Genomic DNA, 9,194 nt, shown 5'->3' with positions numbered 1-9,194 from the left:
CTCATATTTGGGAAGTTTTCTGCTATTACTTCTGCCCATATTTTTTAAATGTCATTTGTGTTGACTCCTTTCTCATTGATGCCTATTAGTCTCACATTGTTCATCTTTGCGTCATCTTGCAGGTGATGGATTATTCTTTCTTGCATCCTCGTTGTTTTTGAGAGATCCTTTCTTACCTTTTTGCTGGCTACACCATCATCTTCAAGATCTGAATCTCTGCCTTCACATTCACTTAAATGGTTTTGCAAGTTTGTGATTGAGAGTTTCATTTCCTCTATATCTCTTTGACTCTGCTTCCTGAGATCTATTTCTTTCCTTTATTGCTCATTCAGGGAATCCATCATTTTTCTAATCTCCTCTATGTTTTTTATCAATTTCTTCTTCAGAAGCAGTTAGAAATTCTTTTACTGCAATGTTTTTTTCTGATTGGGTTTCCTGCCTATTTTTCTGTAGTTGCTTCTTTACTTCATCTGCTACGAGTTCTGAGAGTTTTTTTTATTTCAGAAAAAAATTGCGCTCTGATTTCTTCTATATCTTTCTGATGTTGCTTATTTACTATCAACGCTATTATATCATGCATTTGAGCAGAGCTTGTACCCTCTGCACTTGTTCTGTGTGGGCACTGTTTTTCTTCCATATGTTTCTGCATTTGATTCTTTAGTGCAGATGTTATTATTTCAGGGATTTCTTTTTTCATTTCCAATATGAGGTCTTCTACATCTTTCTGCAGCTGTTTCTTTATTTCAGAAGCCATTGATTTATTGCTTTCAGCTATGTGATTTCCAATTTGTTCTGTGTTATTGACCTCTGCACTTGTTACGTGTTGGCTTTTATTTTGAGGTTGCGTTTTGTTCCTTCTTGTCATTTTGTGTAGCACTGTCTTCTGCCCTTTGTTTTAGATCTTTGCTGTAGATATAACCTTCGCACATACTGAAGTTCAGGTGCAGCTCTACCAAGTTTGGACTTATCCAGCTGTTTCTGGCTTGGGTCTATCTGCTGTGCTCAGCTCCTTCCCCCTGATGCCCTTGAGCATGAACCTGTTGTCTCTGTGGCAAGATGTTCTGCTCCTGGACTAGCTGGGTGGATCTATCCTCTACACTCTCTGCAGGGATTGCAGCTGCAGGGTTACACCTCAGGCGTGTGTGCCAGTCCTGAGCTGTGCCTGGAGGGGGCAAGGTGATGTAGGGGGAAGTGGAAGCTCTCCCACACACCCACCGGACCAGGTCTAGGACTGGGTCTGGGGGTTTCAGTCGCGGTAGAAATTCCCACTGGGCGGGCGTTGTTGGGAGGTGTTCTGGAGTGGTGTGGGGCGGCCCAAGGAGTTTGGACAGTGTCCAGCCCACGGTGCACCTTGTCTTGGACTGGTTCTTCCGGCGCAGGGTAGCAGGAAGCTCTCACACACACTCACCGAAACTGGGCTAGGACTAGGTCTGGGGGTTTTTGGAACGCGGCAGAAATTCCTATTTGGCGGGCAGGGTGGGGGGCATGCTCCGCAGTGGTTGGGGGGTGGTCCAAGGGGGTGGGGGAGGGTCCAGCCCACGCTGCACCTGGTCTGGGACTGGTCCCGCCGGAGCAGGTTAGCAGGAAACTCTTCCACACACTCACCGGACCTGGGCTAGGACTGGGTCTGGGGGTTCCCGGAACGCGGCAGAAATTACTCAGCTTTACTTCTTATACTTTGTTTTTATACTTTTCTGCTGGATGTTTAAGACCAAGATAAAGTAAGTCCTATGAAACAAGAGTTGTAGCTTTTGTATATGATAACGTCAGTCAAATGCCCTCAGGATTTATCCTGAGATCCTGTACCTCAGATTGTAGATTCTTTGTCTGTGTCAGCCACGTGAATGAGTCATAGCAAATTGCTTGGCTAGTGTGCTCCCTGTGAAAGCCCGAGAGACTGTTTTCTTTCCATGTAGCTCTCCTTAGGCACACTCTACGTCATCAATCACTATCCTCTTTGTCCCCATAATTTCTTTGATCAGAAAGTTTGGGACACTACTGAGTTACATGACATTACAATACAAGATCTCATATGTTGTGAATCTTAACTGATTTTGGAAGGCTAGGGCCAAAATTTTGGCTTTCCTTACAGCCCTCCTTTTTCTCTAATTTTGGTCTGCAAAGTTACATTGTTGTCCCTCCAGAGGAGAAGCTTACTGTCATTACCTTACAACCTAGGCTGTTAAGCTCAACCTCAGTATCTGTCTGAATATCAAACATTTTAGGTATACCATCAAACAGGTATTTTTCATCAAGTATTGGTATGTTGAACTTTAAGTCCCTACAGAATATGATGAAAAAACATTTAACAATTAAAATATATTTTAAAAATAGACATAAAGAATTATGTAATTCTTATTTTTACACATAAGTCCAGAAATCTAACCAAATACCACCTTGTAGCAGGACAGTCCCCCAACATTCCTTTTCCTGTCTCCTGCCTTCATTCAGCACTCCTTTGTTTTTGAACAGTCATCTACTCAAGACAAAGCATTGCAGCAACTGGCATTTCATGACCAGCAGCCCATATTCAGAAGAGCAGAATGACAGGCATTACAAGCATAAACCTATTTTTAAAAATTGCCATCTTCAGTGCAGTTGCTTAATTTACAGGTGTCTGCATATATAGTTAGTCAGGGTGAGAATCATTTCAATTAACTGGAAGATTAAAAAATCTTCTGAAGATTCTCAGGATCATTGCCTTACCCATCTTCTGAAGCTTGCCCCTGTCATGTTTCATAGCTCTTATCCTTGCTCTCTTTTCATTGTCTATTCTTCAAATTGTTACTTTCCTTTTAGTTGTATTATACCTTTCTCTTTGTAGTTCTTGTTTTGAGTTCTTATATTAGGGAAATTATATGATATTTACACATGTGTTTCTGGTTTATTTCACTTATGAGTATATCTTCAAGTGGTATCCACTTCAATATAAAGGCTTTGAGTTTATCATTCTTTATAGCTGAGTAATACTCCATTGTATGAAAATACCACATCTTTTTCATCCATTATTCAGATGATGGGCATCTTGGTTTTTCCAAAGACTTGTCTATCACAAATTTTTCTGCTATAAACATAGGCACACATATATCACTATGATATGATGTTTTCAGATCCTCCATGAAAATTTCCTGTAAAGGAATAGATGGATTAAATGGGATTTCCAGTTCAAGTTTTCTTAGGAGTTTCCACACTGATTTCCATAATGGTTGCATTAGTCTACGTTCCCTCCAGCAGTGGAGAAAGGTTCCTTTTTCCCCACAACCTCCCCAACATTTATTGTTGGTTAATTTCTTTATGATAGCCATCCTTTCTGGGGTGTGATGATATCACAAAGTTGCTTCAGTTTGCATTTCTTGGATTGCTAGTTATGTGGAGCATTTTTTCATATATTTATTCATTTCTTTAATTTCATCCTCTGAGAAGTGTATGTGTTCATCTCAGAAGGCCATTGCTGGACTGGATTTTAAAATTCTGTGGTCCTAGTGTTTTTTTATTCATTTATAAATTCTAGAGAGCAGACTTTTTTCGAGTACTTATTTGTCATGATTTTTTCCAAAGTTACGGGTTGTCTTTTCACTTTGTTGGTAATTTCTTTTGATGTTGCAAGACTTCCGAATAAGAGCAGATACGAGTTTTTAATTTTTCAATCTCTCTCGTCCAGTTTGATTTTTGTTCATAAACTCTTTGCCTACCCCTATGTCAAGAGTTCCTACTACGTTACTATCAAGGAGATTTATTGTTTCTGTTTTAATATTTAGATCCTTAATCCATTTTGACTTTAGCTTAGTGCATGGTGATAGACCTGGGACAGGTTTTAGTTTTTGGCATGTAGAGAGCTAATTTTTCCAGCACCATTTGTTAAAAAGGCAATCTTTCTTCCAGTGAGTTTGTTTGGCTCCTTTGTCAAAGATAAGTTTCATGAATGTATTAGTAGTGTCTTCAGAGTCTTCTAATCTATTCCATTGATCCTCAGGTCCATTTTCTTTCCAGTACCTTTCTGATTTCATCACAGTAGCCTTGTAGTATAATTCCAAGTCAGGAATTGTAATGCCTCCTGCCTTGTCTTTATTGCCCAGGATGGCCTTTGCTATTCTAGGTCTTTTCTGTTTCTAAATATATTTTAAGAATAATTTCTACAGCTCTGTGAGATATATTCATGGTAGTTTGATAGGAATTGCATTAAATATGTAGAGATATTTTGGGAGTAAGGCCATCTTCGCAATGTTGGTTCTTCCTATCCAGGAGCATGGAATATTTTTCCATTTTCTGAAATCATCTACCATCTCTTTTTAAGGAGTATTGTAATTTTTCTTGAAAATATCTTTGTCTTTTTTAGTTAGGTTAACTCCAAGGTATTTCTTTTACTTCGTTGTTATTGTAAAACATACTGGTTCTCTAATTTTCCTGTCATTGTGTTTGTCATCTCTATAGAGGAATGTTATTGACTTTTCTGTATTGACTTTGTTTTCTGCTATGCTACTGAATTTCTGTATTAATTCTAATACCTTCTTGGTGGAGCTTTTTGGTTCTTCCAAGTAAAGTATCATGTCATTTACAAATAATGATAATTTAACTTCTTCTTTACCTATTCTTATTCCTTTTATTTCTTTCTCTTGTCTAATGGCTCTAGATAATGGTAATAGAACCATATTGAATAGGAGTGTTGATAGAACACATTCTTGTCTTGTACCAGATCTAAGAGTAAAAGATTTCAGTTATTTTCCATAAATGGCTTTTAAGAGATTGAAGTAGTGGTCATCTATTACAATTTTCTGTAGGACATTGAACATGAATGAGTGTTGGACTTTGTTACGTCTTTTCTGCATCAATTAAGATGATCATGTGCATACACATTTGTGAGTGTTACTTCTTCCTCTTGAATTTTTCCCCTAACCAACATTTAGTCGCCTTCTTTATTTCGTTTTATCTTTCTAGGTTTGATGTTGAGACTGTATGAGAATGGGATTGCTATCCCTGTGTTTTTGTGAGGTGCTGGGGCATGTAGTATTGTATTCCATACTTTGACTTTAAGTATATGAACGTCTTTATGAGTTAAATGGGTTTTTTGTATACAGCATATTGTTGGATTTTGTTTCCTAACCCACTGTGCTAGTCTATTTCTCCTAATTGGTGAATTGAGTCCATTTACATTGATGTTATATTTGAGATGTATTCACTTACGTTTGCCATCTTATTTACCTGTTGTCGTTTACTCCTTTTTCTTCTGTGTTTAGTTGTTTGCCTAATGTAGTTGGTTGCTTCTAATCTCTTTCATGGAGTTTTGATTATGTTGGTCCCTCTCTAGAACATCTTTCATGAGCCTGTGTAGCGTTTGCTTTGTCATCTTGATATTCTTTAGTTGGTCTTTGTCATGGAAGTATTTCACTTCTCCATCATACTTGAAAGTGAGTTTTCCAGGGTATAGTAGTCTGAGCTGAAATTTGCCTTCATAGAGGTCTTGAACTACTCTGTTCCATGATCTTAGTGACATCATGGTTTGTGAAGCAAAGTCTGCTGTTATTCTAATGGCTTTTCCTTTGAATGTGATCTGTTTCTTTTCCATAGTAGATTTCAGTATATTGTTCTTGTCCTGTATTTCTAAGATCTTGAATATTATATGCCTTGGTGTGTTTTTACTTGAGTTGAAGTTATTTGCAGTTCTATGTGCTTCAGTTATCTTAATGTCAGATTGTTTCCTCATATTTGTGAAATTTTCTGCTATTACTTCTGCCCATACTCATTTTGTATCATTTTTATTGACTCCTTTCTTATTGATGCCTATTAATCTCACACTGTTCATCTTTGCATCATCTTGCAGGAGATTAATTATTTTTTTTCTGCATCCCAGTCGTTTTTAAGAGATCTTTTCTTACCTTTTTGTTAGCTTCAATGGCGACTTCAAGATATGAATCTCTATCTTCTCTTTCACTCAAATGGTTTTGCAAGCCTGTGATTGAGATTTAATTTCCTCTATATCTCTTTGGCTCTGTTTCATGTGATGTATTTCTTTCCTGTGTTGCTTATTCAAAGAATCTGTCATTTTTCTAATCTGTATTTTTTTCAATTTCTTCTTGAGAAGCATTTATTATTCTTTTATTACTGAGAGTATTTCTTATCTAATTTCCTCTGTATGTTTCTGCATTTGATTTTTTACTTCAGAAGCTGTTAAAATTTAGAGATTTCTTTTTTACTTTCAGAGGTTTTTATTCTTATCTGAGTTCCTCTCTGCATTTCTGCATTTGTTTCTTTACTTCATAAGCTATTATTTCAGATGTTTCAGCTGTGTGATTCCCAATTTCTTCTGTCCTAGTGTCCTCTGCATTTTTCTAGGTGGGCTCTGGTCCTGAGATTGCATTTTACTCCTTTTTATTATTATTGTTATTATTATTATTATTATTATTATTATTATTATTAGTGGAACTGGGAATTGAACTCAGAGCCTTGCGCTTGCCAGGGAAGCACTTATTCTACTGAGTCATCTCCCTGGCCCCTCTTTGTAATTTTGTATAGCACTGTCCTCTGTACTTTGGTATAGTGCTTTGGTGCCATTATAACCTTCGCACTTACTGAAATTCAGGTGCAGATGTGCTTGGATTGAGTTCATTCATTTTTGCCTGGCTTGGGTCTGGCTGATGTGCTCAGCTCTTTCCTGATGCAGTCCTTGGAAGTGAAGCTGTTGTGCCCCGCTGGCAAGATGTTTTGCTTCTGGATTAGTTGGTTGTTTCTGGCCCATAGTCTCTCCGCAGGACTTCACCTGCAGAGTTTAACCCCTGTCTTATATGTCAGGCTTGGGCTGGGTCTGAAGAGGTTAGGAGGCTCAGGGCAGTGCAGAAGCTCTCCCACACAGTCACTGGCCTGAGCTTGGGCTGGATGTGAGGGGTGAATGTTTCCCTAGAGCACCAAGGGGTAGGTCCCCAGAACGCGGCAAAATGTCTCTCTCACAGGGCTTGCCTGGGCTTGATCCAAGGAGGTTCAACCTGCACAGGGAAGTGTGAGAGCTCTCCCACACCCTCACCAGGCTGATCTTGGGCTTCATGGGATGGGTGGAGTGTTCCTAAGAGCATTTTGGGAAGGGTCCCGAGAACATGGCAAAAGGTTTCACTTATGGGGCTGGCCTGGGGTTGTTCCAGGCTCACTATTTTATTTTAAGTGAACCAAGGCCTCCCTACACTTTAAGGCCTCTCTTTCTTTAAGGGAAGTTGATTCTGTCTGCTCTATTATTTGTGTTTCTAACCAGGAGATTTTTAAGGGAGAAAGGCCAGCCAAGCTCCAGGACCTTTGGGAAGCCAAGCAAACCAAAGCTTCTTCCCCTGTACGGAGTACCACAGAACTCTGTCTAAATGTTCACAGTGTGAAAGGAAGTAATTCACTCAGCCCCACTTGCTCAGAGTGGAAACTCATGTAGGGTCCTAAGAAAAATTATCCATAAAGTTTGTATGCTTTGATGGCCTTGTGCAGAGGAACTGGAGAAGGATTCTTTCTCTCCAATTCATTCCTATGACAGCAAGTTCTCAGTACTCTTTAAGATCTCCCATTCTCTAAGTAGACATGATTCTTTCTACTCTCTGATTGTGTTTCTAACCGTGAGTTGTTAAGTGTAAAGACAACGAAGATCAGGGCCTTCGACAAGCCTGGCACATGAAAGCCTGTTGTAGAATAGGAATACTGTTCCAGAAAACCGTGAAACACAGAACTTTGGCTAAAAGTTCTCAATGGAAATGAAACTACTTCACAGAGCCCAACTATGCAGAGAGAGGCAACTCATGCAGGTTCATAAGAAAAAGTATTCCCGAAGTTCATGCCTAACCAGGACACTTTACAGAAAAAAACTTGAGAAGGAGTTTTTTCTTTGGTTGGCTCTAGCTACCTGTAATGTGCTTCTTCTGTGGCTTGCAGAGCAGGAAATTGGACTGTGGTCCCACAAGCCTGAATAAATTTGGCCCAGAACACGTTTTGAATTACAAGGATAGCATTTAAAGTCCATTGAGTCAGATTTTTTTCTCTCCCCTTCATAATAAGGGCAACAAGGCCTTAGTACATTTTAAGGCTTCCTGTTCGACAAGGCAAGCTGATTTTTTCTGGATATAATTTGTGTTTCTAACTGGGAGACTTTAAAGGAGAAATTTCAACCAACTTCAACAGCCTTTCAGAATCTGGGCCTCCAAGGCCAGGTGCTTTGCACAGGTTAGCACAGAAGTCTAACTAGTAGTTCACAGTGGGAAAGGAAGGAATTCATAGAGCTCCACTGTGCTTGAAGTGGCAACTTCTACAAGCACCTAAGAAAAAAGCATCCCTGTGGTTTGTGCCCTTATATGTGCTTGAAAAGAGAAGGATTCTCTCACTCCAATTCATTACTATTGGCACCATGGCAGCAGTACACATTAACGCTTCCTATTCTGTAAGTAAAGCTGATTTTTCTTTGCTTTATGAATTTAATTTCTAAGAGTGATAACTTAAGATAAAATGGACAACTAGGCTTCAGGTGCTTTGGGAAGCCATGTATTCCAAAGCCTATTCCAAAATCCAGCAAAACAAATAAATGCAGCTCAAAATTCACTTGGGAAATCTAAGTAATTCACAAAATGCCACTAAGCCAAGAGTGGTAATTCATGCAATCTCCTATACAAAAAGAATCCTTATAGTTTGGGTATTTCCAGCTCCTTGTACAGAGAATCAGGACAAGGATTATTTCTTTCCCACTCATTCCTGTGAGAACAGAGACTTTAATAAGTTTTAAGCTTGAGTTTGCTAAGTATAGCTAATTGTTTATGCTTTATGATTTCTGTGCCTAAGAGTGAGGTCATAAGGGAGAAAGACCATGTCTTAGTTACTCTTCTCTCATTGCTGGGACAAATACCCGACACTCAAAATGAAGGAAGGAAAGGGTTTATTTAACTCACAGTCGCTGGAGGATTCAGTCCACAATCAGCTTGCTTCGAGGGAGAGCAGCACACAGCAGAGGGTAACCTTTCATGGAAGCAGCCAAGAACAAGAGCAAGGGAGAGGTAGCAGCAGCTCAAGCAGCTAGCTTCTCTTCCCACCTTACATTGTAATGCAAATTACCTGCCCTAGGGCAGGTGCAACAACCACAACCACAGTAATTAATCACAAACTATAGAAGCCACCCTAAGACTGCATGAGGCTTTGGGGGGACACCTAGACACAAACCATAACAGGCTAGCTTAGCTGCAGGT

The sequence above is a fragment of the Octodon degus genome, unplaced genomic scaffold (assembly GCF_000260255.1).
Source record: "Octodon degus isolate 3935 unplaced genomic scaffold, OctDeg1.0 scaffold00115, whole genome shotgun sequence".
In the NCBI taxonomy this organism is placed as follows: Eukaryota; Metazoa; Chordata; class Mammalia; order Rodentia; family Octodontidae; genus Octodon; species Octodon degus.
The sequence above is the reverse complement of the archived record's forward strand: the minus strand, read 5'-3'. Positions refer to the sequence as shown.